Genomic DNA, 12,972 nt, shown 5'->3' with positions numbered 1-12,972 from the left:
GAAGTAATGAGGTAATTTTTCATCCATTAGATTAGCAAAGATTGTCCTTTAAAAAGGCAAAGCCCACTGTTGGTAAAAACACAGCAAAAGAGAATTCTGAATCATTTATGGTAAGAATGTAAACTGGTACATCTTTCTGGAGAGCAATTAGATGATACTTAACCAAAATGTCAATTAACTTAACCAAACCTTTTGTTATGGTGTCCAAAAGTTAGCAACAGGCTAAATGTCTATCAGCAAGGGACTGGATAATAAACCATGATGTGCAATGCAACCATCAAAAATAATAGTATGGATATATAATTGTAAAAAATTCAAAATAGGTGATTAAAAATTTTTTTTAGAAAACTGTTTTTATACACATTATGCAAAATATACTACTTTGAGTTTTGCAAAGTGCAAACAGCTATTTGTAAAACTATTTGTATATATATAAAACATATTTGTATATATATGTAATGCCTAGGTTTTGTCATATCTACTCTGCACAGCCGGATTAAAGGTAATGCTTAGGTAATATTTTGCTGTGAAATACACCACCCCAACACTGAGTGACATAAAATAGTAACTTCTATTATTTGTTATTTTTCACCATTTTGTGGGCTGGCTTGGCAGTTCTTCAGTAGATCTTACCTAGGTCTTCTCATGTGGCAGCAAGGCAGCCAGCTACGGGGTTGTCTGGGTCAGGAGGACAAAGCCTCACTCACATGCCTCACAGCTGGTTGATGCTGGCTGTTATTTGAGGCTCCTGTTCTCCCTTTCTCAGATCTTCAATGTTCTGGACAGGGATAATATCCCTGTGATTCCTGAGACAATGGAGTGATAAGTCAAAATGAAAAAGAAAAATCTGGAAAGCATACCTGAAAAAGAGGTTTTGAAAATTGACTAGCTCTCTCTGCGAAAAAAACAATTTGGGAAAAAACAATTTCTTAAAAGGAGACTTTCTACAACAGTTATTAATGATTTATATATTATATGTTAACATTTTGTGAGCACTTACATTATACAGAACCTCTCTGAAGTGCTTCAACTATTTTATGTAATTTAATCCCGGCCAGGCGTGGTGGCTCACGCTTGTAATCCCAGCAGTTTGGGAGGCCAAGGTGGGCTGATCACCTGAGGTTGGGAGTTTGAGACCAGCCAGATCAACATGGAGAAACCCCGTCTCTACTAAAAATACAAAATTACCTAAGCGTGGTGGCACATGCCTGTAATCCCAGCTACTCGGGAGGCTGAGGCAGGAGAATCACTTGAACCCAGAAAGTGGAGGTTCCGGTGAGCCGAGATCACGTCATTGCCTTCCAGCCTGGGCAACAAAAGCGAAACTTCATCTCAAAAAAAAAAAAAAAGATAATAATAATAATAATTTAACCCTCACAACAACCTTATGAGGTAGGAACTACTACCATAATCCATTTATACACAAGAAAATTAAGTATAGCATATAGAGGTTAAGAGGCCATGCAGCCTGGCTCACAATTATTACACTATATTGTTATATTGTTTGTGATTCCATTATGTATTTATATTTTTCACAAATAAAATATAAACACTCCCAGGTCAGACTGGTTCTTTATCTCCAGTAGTGTTTCAGTAATGGACAGATTGATCAATTGATGAAAATGCCCAAAGTTATAAGGAAAAAGAGGTGGAGCAAGGGTTGTCATCCAAGTAGGAAGAAAATCACAAAAGCCTGAAAAAGGAAGTTTCCAAAAGGAAAGTCAGATCAGCAGTCCTGTCAGTCACCTAATATTTATTCAGCTCCTGGTTGGTATCTGGCCCTAGGCTAGCTATAGGCACATTGGTGAAGAAAATAGATACATGATCCTTGCCATGGTATATCAGGAAAGACCAACCTTAGATAGCATTGAATGCTAAAGATGCTGTTCACTTAGTGCCCTTGCACCATCAATCTTGGTGGGTACTGAACCCAACTGTCAAGGCTTATGGAGAAGGCAAGTAGAAAATAGCCTAGGAGCTTAGCTTCTTGTGTGAGAATTGTGATACTAAAAGGAAGGAGAAAAATAGGGCAGTAGATGGAGGATAAGGGAGAAATAAACAGTTTTAGTTTCAAGACTTGAGACACTTGGCTAGACATCAGGAAACTGGGTTTGAGTTTGTGTTTACCACTTTTGAACTGTGGGAATGAAGACAGATCATTTAATCTCTAAGACCACAGTTTCTTCAGCTGCAACATGATGTTGTTCCTCCTCTCCAGCACAGTTTGGAAGCACTGGTATAGATTAGAATAATTTGGATGTAGCTGATCTAATGGTTCGAGGAAAGTAGGGACACGGAAATGGGGATGGGGGCAAGAGTAGGGGAGACCTGGCCAGATAAGTGCACAAAAAACTGAATTCTAATTTATTCCCTCCACTCTTGAACAGTAAAAAATTAGAACAAAAGGCTGTTATTTTTAACTCCATGATAAAGAATAAAGATAATAATGAGAAAAGGGTTTGGACTCATTGAAAATGCCTCCGAGGACTCTCCATGGCCAGATGGAAGGGAAGAAGACTTCACCAAGCAGAGAAGGGCTTCTTTCTTTCTCCCAGCCCTTGCCTGCAGCATCCAATCTGTTCACCGGCAACCCAACAGCAGTGAGAATGATTCAAAGGAGATGCATTGAACCTGTAGTGATACCATGTTTTGAGGGAGTAGGTCTCTGTTTAACTAGAGTAATTAAGATCCCAGGTAAACCATGAGGTCAGAGTGGAGAGCAACTCCCACAACTGGCAGGCACCAAAAGCTATTCGCTTTTGTTCTTTGAATTGTAGGAATGAGATAAGCAATCTAGCAGGCACTTTGTTCAACATGCTCTAGTATGAGCTCACTGTATGGCCTGTACAGACACTTTACCTCTCTAAACAGTGATTTCCTTGTTGCTTTGTTTTTTGTTTCTTGTTTGCTTTAAAATATTTAATACATACATGTAGCAAAAATTGGGACTGCACAAAAGTAAAAAATCTCAGTCACTCTTGTCTCAAGTTTCCAAATTGTCCCGCTAGAGGTGTCCATTGTTAACAGCTTATTGTATTTTATAAATTTTCAGATGGATGATAGACATAAGTAAGCATATATGTCCCTATGTATACTACACATTGGCACCCTTTAACACTCCTCTGTTCCTTACAAGTTACCTTAAATATAATTCATTTCATGTCAATACTTATAAAACTACCATATATTCTTAATAGGTGCAGAGCATTAGATAGATAAAATTGTCTTTTTTGTAAGTCAAAAGCAGTCAAATATCAGGAATTTCATATGGTTTCACCTAATATTACATAATCCATTAGCAAATTTCCTGTTAACAGACATTTAAATTATTTCTTTGGAAAATCTGAGCACCAATGAAAAAAAGGTAAAATTCCTTCCAGTTCTTAATTTGTGTGATTCTTTGCTTTGTTCCCATCCCTCAATGCCTGGAAGAGGTAAGATAGTAAAAGAGAACACTTTATTGAACAAAGATGCAGATATGATTTAATTTCGTTATGGTTAATTTAGAGTCTGCTCTTAATGCAATTTTAATGGTGAAATAATCATGCATGAACATACTCTAAGCAGGGTTCTGGTACTTTTTGGGGAAGTTGGGTTGGGGTGCTATCATCACTATTACTATTTTTTTGAGTATGATTTTCCCTCTTTTCTATCCTTTCCTGGATCCTGCTCTTTCTCTGGATTAACAAGACAGCATGTAGAATCACAACTCTTGTTTCATAAAGTTTGTTAAGTAATTTGAACAAAGGTATGTCACACTGTTCCTTTTGTACAACCAGTTTAACGTTTGCAAAAGAACTCAAGATTTAAAAAACAAATCTGTTGTGTCCACTACATTTTTCAGGTAAATTTATATCAGGAATCACATGAAGATACTTAAGACTGGCCGATACTTTCAAGTTTTCTCCTGCCCAGATCTGTTTGGAAGAAATCTAGTCTTATCTACCTCAAAAGCCCAGCAGAGAAAAATAGCTGAAATAAATGAAGCCTGTGATTACTTGGTTCTGTGTTTACCTAGACATTCTGGCATTTGGCTCAAAAGACAAAACTTTTTAGGTTTTATTTGAACCTGGGTTTGCTATAGATTTTAAATTGGAAGAAAAAAAATAGTAACAAAGTAAAGCTCTCTAAATCATATACATTTGGGCTGACTACCAAGCTCCTCTCACCCAGCAGTACTAATAGAATGTGAAAAATGCTTTCCAGAATTGAGACCTGCCACCTAGCAACCACTTTGAAATGCCTCCTGCACTGACCCAAGACTACTCAAAATGCCCAGATTTGAAATTGGTGGGACATTTTGCTGTGTATGGGCCACAGTCATTGAAAGGAGGATTAGAACTTTGTTTTTAGGCCAAAGACATGCAGATTAGAAGGATTGTTTAATTTAACTGCTTAACCGGTTTGGAAATAGAACTGGCAGATTAAATACAGATGAAAGATGATTGCATCTGCTATATGCTAAAAAAAAAAAAAAAAAAAAAAATCACTCTTTTTCTGAAATTGAAATTGACCTAAGCATCCTGTATTTTTATTTGTTAAAACTGGCAATCCTATTTGAGACTTTTTTTAGTACAGAATAGAGGCATATTTGTAAAGTATGCACTGTATATATTGACTTGATCCCCCAAGCAGATGACATTATGGACCTGGACACCTTAGAGCACTGGCTGTTGGGCCAGTGAAGAAGCCTGAACCACAGGAGACCACAGGTGTGGTAGGGCAGGAGCTAACGTAAGATAAGAAATTGCTTCAAGTTTGCACCCAGGAAAGCTATGCTGAATGTAGGTCAGGCAAAAGAAGGGGTTGAGCACAGAAGGGCAGTGACATCCCACAGGCAAAATGGTGGGTGATGAGGAGAAAGAAGTGCCCAGAAATCTAGAAGGAAATGGAAGTGGTACGACATCAGCAGTCGTTTTATTTTTGAGGGCTGGAAGGTGCACATTGAAGCCCTCTACATAAATGTTCACTCTGAAGCCTGGGCTGAGGTGGGAGGGGTGTAGCCACCTGGAGGGCATTGCCACCTTCATGCAGCATCCCAGGAATTCTCAGGCTACTTGCACCAGCAAGGGAGCCAGCCTGGGACTGCAGAGGCTTTTTCAGGGACCCCTTTTCAGCTTCACCTGGCTTAGTTCTAAGCCTGTCATTTTGTCATCACAGCCCTCTATCCCAAAAATTTGTAGCCTCTGCTCATGAAATTAACCTAGTAGCACAGAACAGTTAAAACATAGAACCACATACATCATCCCTATGTGTTTGTGCATAATTCAACACCTTCTGAAGAACACACAAGAAGCTGCTAACTGTGGCTGTGGTGGTAGAGGGGAGCAGGTTGGAGGAGGTAGGTCCTGAATGAAAGTGAGGTATTACGTTCCATATATCGTACGTGCTCAGATTTCCACCAAGATGACCGAATAGGAACAGCTCCCATGCGCAGTTCCCAGCGAGAGCGACACACAAGGCGGTGATCTCTGCATTTCTAACTGAGATACATGGTCCATATATTGTACGTGCTCATCTATTCATTTTGCCATGTGTATGTATTACTGGCTTAAAATAAAATTTAAATATATTTACTATAGACAAATTCAGCCCAGAATCTGACTTATATTTAAACTACCTGCATCGATTTAAGATGGATCATTACACTAAGGTGTTTTAAAATAAATATTTTATATGGTTTTGTATTATTTATATGTTAGAGAGGCCTAGGGTCTGACATTTTAGTGTGCTTTCTGGAAAATCTGCTGCTGAAATAGGTGAAAAATCAATAGCAACCCTTGACAAAAAGCTTTTACTTATCTTTTAAAATATTTATTCTGAGTTCTGTGCCATGTTGCTTTTATATATAGGTATTTAAAAATGCAAAATGAAAGTTTGATAGAAACCAGAGTCTTTTTTTTTTAATTATTATGCTTTAAGTTCTGGGGTACATGTGCAGATCTTGCAGGATTGTTGCATAGGTACACACATGCCATCCACACATGCTGCCTCCATCCTCCCATCACCTATATCAGGCATTTCTCCCAATGTTATCCCTCCCCAATCTCCCCACCCACTGCTATCCCTCCCCTAGCCCCCAAACCCCCAACAGACCCCAGTGTGTGATGTTCCCTTCCCCATGTCCATGTGTTCTCACAGTTCAACACCCACCTGTGAGTGAGAACATGTGGTGTTTGGTTTCCTGTTCTTGTGTCAATTTGCTGAGAATGATGGTTTCTAGCTTCATCCATGCCCCTGCAAAGGACATGAACTCATCCCTTTTTATGGCTGCATAGTATTCCACGGTGTATATGTTCCACATTTTCTTTATCCAGTCTATCACTGATGGGCATTTGGGTTGGTTCCAGGTCTTTGCTATTGTAAACAGTGCTGCAATGAACATACGTGTGCGTATGTCTTTATAATAAAATGATTTATAATCCTTTGGGTATATGCCCAGTAATGGGATTGCTGGGTCAAATGATATTTCTATTTCTAGATCCTTGAGGAATTGTCACACTATCTTCCACAATGGTTGAACTAATTTACACTCCCAACAGTGTAAAAGTGTTCCTATTTCTCCACATCCTCTCCAGCATCTGTTGTCTCCAGATTTTTTAATGATCACCATTCTAACTGGTGTGAGATGGTATCTCAATGTGGTTTTGATTTGCATTTCTCTAATGTCCCATGGTAATGAGCATTTTTTCATGTTTGTTGGCTGCATAAATGTCTTCTTTTGAAAAGTTTCTGTTCATATCCTTCTCCCACTTTTGGATGGGTTTGTTTGTTTTTTTTCTTGTAAATCTGCTTCAGTTCTTTGTAGATTCTGGATATTAGCCCTTTGCCACATGGGTAGCTTGCAAAAATTTGTTCCCATTCTGTTGGTTGCTGGTTCACTCTAATGATTGATTCCTTTGCTGTGCAGAAGCTCTTAAGTTTAATTAGATGCCATTTGTCTATTCTGGCTTTTGTTGCCATTGCTTTTGGTGTTTTAGTCATGAAGTCCTTGCTTATGCCTATGTCCTGAATGGTTTTTGCATAGGTTTTCTTCTAGTGTTTTTAATGGTTTTAGGTCTTATGTTTAAATCTTTAATTCATCTGGAGTTAATTTTAGAGTAAGGTGTCAGAAAGGATCAAGTTTCTGCTTTCTGCACATGGCTAGCCAGTTTTCCCAACATCATTTATTAAACAGGGAATCCTTTCCCCATTGCTTGTTTTTGTCAGGTTTGTCAAAGATCAGATGGTTGTAGATGTGTGGCGTTACCTCCAAGGCCTCTGTTCTGTTCCGTTGGTCTATATGTCTGTTTTGGTACCAGTACCATGCTGTTTGATTACTGTAGCCTTGTAGTATAGTTTGAAATCAGGTAGTGTAATGCCTCCAGCTTTGTTCTTTTTGCTTAGTATTGTCTTGGCTATGTGGGCTCTTTTTTGGAGAAACCAAAGTCTTTTACAGCTTTTTAAATTTTTTAAAATAAAAGCAATATAGAGTCCTCCTTTGTAAATTCCGTTAGGTCAGGAGTTTTTGTCTTTTTTTTTCAATAATGGATCTCTAGGACCTAGAGGCTTTCTTGGCATATATTAAGTGCTCAATAAATATTTGTTGAATGAAGGAATACATAATCATAAAAATCCAAGCATTACAGAGAAATTTGTTATGGAACATTTAATACTTTCTAATCCCTTTCCTCCAAATAATCATTACCTTAGTCTCTTAAAATGAAGAAACGAATCATTTTCTGAGATGAATATATTTTTAAAAGATAATTAAATGGCACCATAAAGAATGAAAAGACAGAAACAGAATGGGAGAAAATATTTGTGAAAGACTAGTATTTAAAACACATGCAGAACCCATTACAATCAATTAGAAAAATGGACAAAACACTCCAATACACACTACATGCAAGAGTAAATCTTAATGGTCAAAAGTATATGAATCATCTCATTAGTCATGAGAGAAATGAAAAAACATGCAATCAGAAGATTAACAAAAATGTAAAGTCTCACAATACTAAATGTTGGTGAGGATCCTGAGCAATAGGAACTCTTGTATACTGCCTGTAGGAGAGTAACTTGGTAATCTACATACCTCTTTGGCATTATCTTCTAAACATGACTATACATCAATTTCATGTATTTCACATAAAAATTCATTAACATAGAAGCAATGTTTGTTACATGCCAAAATTGGAAACTACTCAATTATCTACCATCAGAAGAAGGGATTTAAAAGTATAATATAGTTCCACTATAGGATTCTATAAAACAATTAAACAACAGCGTCTTTAGGCAAAAACATGGATAAACTGATTAACACATAGTTGTCATAAGGTTTTGTAATGGCTTCCCTAGGGGATCAGCAAGTCATTTCAGTGGACAGACTCTTTTAGCAATTCAGAAACGTCCCAGTGCTGAGATAGTTTCTACCTGGAAAGCCAGCTCCATCTGGGGACAAGGTGTTGTGGGGTTCTGGGAGAAGAGGTACATATAGAGGTCACTAAAGGGATCTGTAGATGCAACGTAGACTGTGAGGCCAGGGTAACATTTAGACACTGGCATAGAGTCTCTGGCATAGGGAGCAGAGAGCAAGTCTGTAGAGCTTGGGCTCCCACAATCTTTCCTGTGGTCTTCATGCTGGGATTCTTAGGCCTGCTGTGAAACAAGAGCAAATTCTGCTATAGTGGGATTTATCAAGCAACTGGGAAGAAAGGGGCTGCAGGAACATATGAGTCCTCCAACTACAGAATCCATGGAGGCAGAGGCACTGGGTGACGTGCTTGTCTCCTTGTCTCTGGCCTGGGGTCATTGTCACTGTTGTTGGTCTTGCTGCTTCTGCTGGGGAGTGTCTTTGGCTCGGTTATTCTTGAACCATACCAGAACTTGTGCTCAACTAAGGGTGAATGTTTTAGCCCATGCCTCCCTTTCTTTGCGGGTTGGCCATCTCACCTTCTCATAGTTTTTCTTTTACTCTTATTACTGTCCCCTATTATAGATGTGTTCCTGACCTTTCCTTTTTGAAGGGACAGCTGTGTAATCATTCATCCATCCAGTCATCAGTTTCCACATCTGTGAAATCAGCTTCTGCCTCATAGAGTCATGAGTTCCCAAGGAACTTGCATCCTTCACTACTGCTGTTTCTACCTGTTGCTGTCACTTTGTTCTGAAGAACCACTATGAGTTGGTTCTGCAAATATGAAAAAAATGTGAGTTTTAGGGGGTTTATATGAACTCTGCATATGGATAAAGACAGAATTTGCAGTCATGAAAAGATAAGGAAACCCATGCTCTACCATTTTCTAAGGGAATCTTTGAATAAGTCCCTGAATCTCCCTGAATTTAATTTCCTTACCTTGAAAGTGGAGTTAATACTCCTAGCTCAGACAGTCACCCAGACTGGGTGTGAGTATGAAATTTTAAAATGCTTTTGAAAAACACCTTATAAAATTTATACAAAACAAAGGCAGACATTTATTATTGATTCACAGGGGCTGATTTCTTATAGTCAAATGAACATGTGAATTGCCTGAGAAACATTTTCAAAGCACTCAAGTTTGACTCCTGCTTAGACCACACTGGTCTTATGGTCTTGAGAAGATTTCTATTCGGTGGGCTGCAGCAGAGCCCATGAATCTGCATTTTATAAAGCATCCAGGTGATGTAGATATAGATGACTCTTAGACTTCGCTTTTAGAAAATTTTGGTTTCATTTCAGATAATATTAACATTTTCACATGCAGATGTTATTTGTTCAAAGAAACCCTTAGTACTTTCATATGAATAGAGGAGATACTAATATTTAGTATCAAATTAGGGATGCTAAAGGACCTCTCTAGAAAGCTTTCTTGGGGATATGATAAATAGAATTCCAATAAGCAAAAGGAGATTTTCCAAGCCAAAACTTTGATGTGTGTATGCGTGTATATACTACATACACATATCTTTTTCATGCGTCAATTGTTAACATATTTTGTGCATTTTTATGTTGGGCAGTTGATCATTTCCTTATTCCATGTGAGCACCTTGCATATCTAGAAAAATAGGCTTTTGCTGACTATACATCTTGCAAACGTTTTTCTAGCTTGTTGTCTTTTGACTATGTTTATGCACTCATTGCTATACAGATTTACAGCAAATGTTTCAGTAAGTATTTTCTTTCATGTCATACATAGAGAGGCCTATTTCACTCCATGATTATTTTTTAAAAAGTGGCCAAACTTTCTTTTGGGACACTTATGCCCAGAGGGCATATCTTACAGTAGATATTTTGGTACTAGTAATAGGAACCTCAACAATAGTGTTTATTTCCCTCGTTTTCTTGTAGTGGATACATCACTGAACCCGTTGCTTTATTCATGTTTACTCTTAATCTTTTTGCCTTATCAGATACTACTGTCTGTACTTCACTATGAGACCTACAGAAGTCTTACAATGAGGATACTCTTTTCTTCATTCCCGACCCTCTCAAACAGTTTAAAGAACCTAAGACTGACTCACCTGTTTTTTGAAAACTGAAAAACTTCACAGTGAAACTGCCTGAAACAGGCTTCTTTTTGGAGAGTGACTCTTTAATATTTCTTTCAGGGTTATTTATGTATTTGAATTTTGTAGCTTTTCTTGAATCGGTTTTTGTTTTTGTATTTTCTCAGACGTATTGAATTCTTCTCTTAACTGCCTTACTCACCTCTGTTTCTAAGATCTGTTATATTTGCAGTCCTATTTTAATATTCTGCATTTGTGCACTCATTATTAATTATTATTATTATTATTTTGAGAGGGAGTATCATTCTGCCACCCAGGCTAGAGTGCAGTGGTGCAATCGGCTCCTGCAACCTCCACCTCCCAGGTTCGAGTGATTCTCCTGCCTCAGCCTTCCGAGTAGCTAAGACTGCAGGTGCATGCCACCATGCCAAGCTAAGTTTTATATTTTTAGTAGAGACAGGCTTTTGCCACGTTTGCCAGGCTGGTCTTGAACACTTGACCTCAAGTGATCCACCTGCCTCAGACTCCCAAAGTGCTGAGGTTACAGGTCTGAGCCACGGCACCTGGCTGCTCTTATTTATTTGATTAATATTGCCATACAAGCTTGCCTATTTAAATTTGGCAAATTTTTTAAATGTTTCTCTTTTTCTTTTCTCTTTTTTTAAAAAAATATATTTTATTGCACTTTAGGTTCTGGGGTACATGTGCAAAACATGCAGGATTGTTGCATAGGTACATACATGGCAATGTAGTTTGCTGCTTCCATCCCCGCCGTCACCTATATCTGGCTTTTCTCCCCGTGTTATCCCTCCCCAATCTCTCTAACCCCTATGTTCATCACGGATATTGGATTTGCATCTATGTTCATCACGGATATTTTTTGTCGAGTCTCTGCTGGGTTTTGGTATCAGGATGATGTTGGTCTCGTAAAATGATTTGGGAAGGATTCCCTCTTTTTGGATTGTTTGGAATCGTTTCAGAAAGAGTGGTAACAGCTCCTCTTTGTGTGTCTGGTGGAATTTGGCTGTGACCCCATCTGGAGCTGGGCTTTTTTTGGTTGATAGCCTATTAATTGTTGCCTCAACTTCAGCCCTTGTCATTGGTCTATTCAGGGTTTCGATTTCTTCCTGGTTTAGGCTTGGGAGAGTGCAAGTGTCCAGGAATTTATCCATTTCTTCCAGGTTTACTGGTTTGTGTGCAGTATATTCTGTGGATTTGGGGTGGAGAGTTCTGTACATGTCTATTAGGTTTACTTGGTCCAGATCTGAATTCAAGTCCTGGATATCCTTGTTAATTTTCTGTTTCATTGATCTGTCTAATATTGACAGTGGAGTGTTAAAGTCTCCCACTATTATTGTGTGGGAGTCTACCTCTCTTTGTAGGTCATTAAGAACTTGCTTTATGTATCTGGGTGCTCCTGTACTGGGTGCATATACATTTAGGATCGTTAGCTCTTCTAGTTGCATTGATCCTTTTACAATTATGTAATGCCCTTCCTTGTCTCTTTTGATCTTTGTTGGTTTAAAGTCCATTTTACCAGAGAGAGGATTGCAACCGCTGCTTTTTTTTGCTGTCCATTTGCTTGGTAAATCTTCCTCCACCCCTTTATTTTGAGCCTATATGTATCCTTGCACATGAGATGCATTCCCTAGATAGAGCGCATCAATGGTTTTTGACTTTTTATCCAACTTGCCAGTCTGTGTCTTTTGATTGGGGCATTTAGCCCATTTACATTTAAGGTTAATATTGTTATGTGTGAATTTGATCCTGCCATTTGATGCTAGCTGGTTGTTTTGCCCATTAGTTTACTCAGTTTCTTCACTCTGTTGATGGTCTTTACCATTTGGTACATTTTTGGAGTGGCTGGTACTGGTTGTTGCTTTCTATGTTTAGTGCTTTTTCAGGAGCTCTTGTAAGGCAGGCCTGGTGGTAATGAAATCTCTCAGCAATTGCTTTTTCATAACGGATTTTATTTCTTCTTCAATTATGAAGTTTAGTTTGGCTGGATATGAAATTCTAGGTTGAAAGTTCTTTTCTTTAAGGATGTTGAATATTGGCCCCCACTCTCTTCTGGCTTGTAGGGTTTCTGCTAAGAGATCTGCTTTGAGTCTGATGGGCTTCCCTTTGTGGGTAACCCGACCTTTCTCTATGGCTGCCCTTAGCATATTTTCCTTCATTTCAACCTTAGTGAATCTGATGATTATGTGCCTTGGGGTTGCTCTTCTTGAGGAACATCTTTGTGGTGTTCTCTTTATTTCCTGAACTTGAATATTGGCCTGCCTTGCTAGGTTGGGGAAGTTCTTCTGGATAATATCTTGAAGTTGTTTTCCAGCTTGGAGTCATTCTCTCTGTCACATTCAGGTACACCTGTCAAATGTAGATTAGGTCTCTTCACATAATCCCATATTTCTTGGAGGCTTTGTTCATTTCTTTTCACTCTTTTTTCTCTAATCTTGTCTTCTTATTCTAATTCATTGAGTTAATCTTCAATCTCTGATATCCTTTCTT

The sequence above is a fragment of the Cebus imitator genome, unplaced genomic scaffold (genome assembly GCF_001604975.1).
Source record: "Cebus imitator isolate Cc_AM_T3 unplaced genomic scaffold, Cebus_imitator-1.0 Scaffold25, whole genome shotgun sequence".
Taxonomy (NCBI): Eukaryota; Metazoa; Chordata; class Mammalia; order Primates; family Cebidae; genus Cebus; species Cebus imitator.
Note: the sequence above shows the minus strand (reverse complement) of the source record.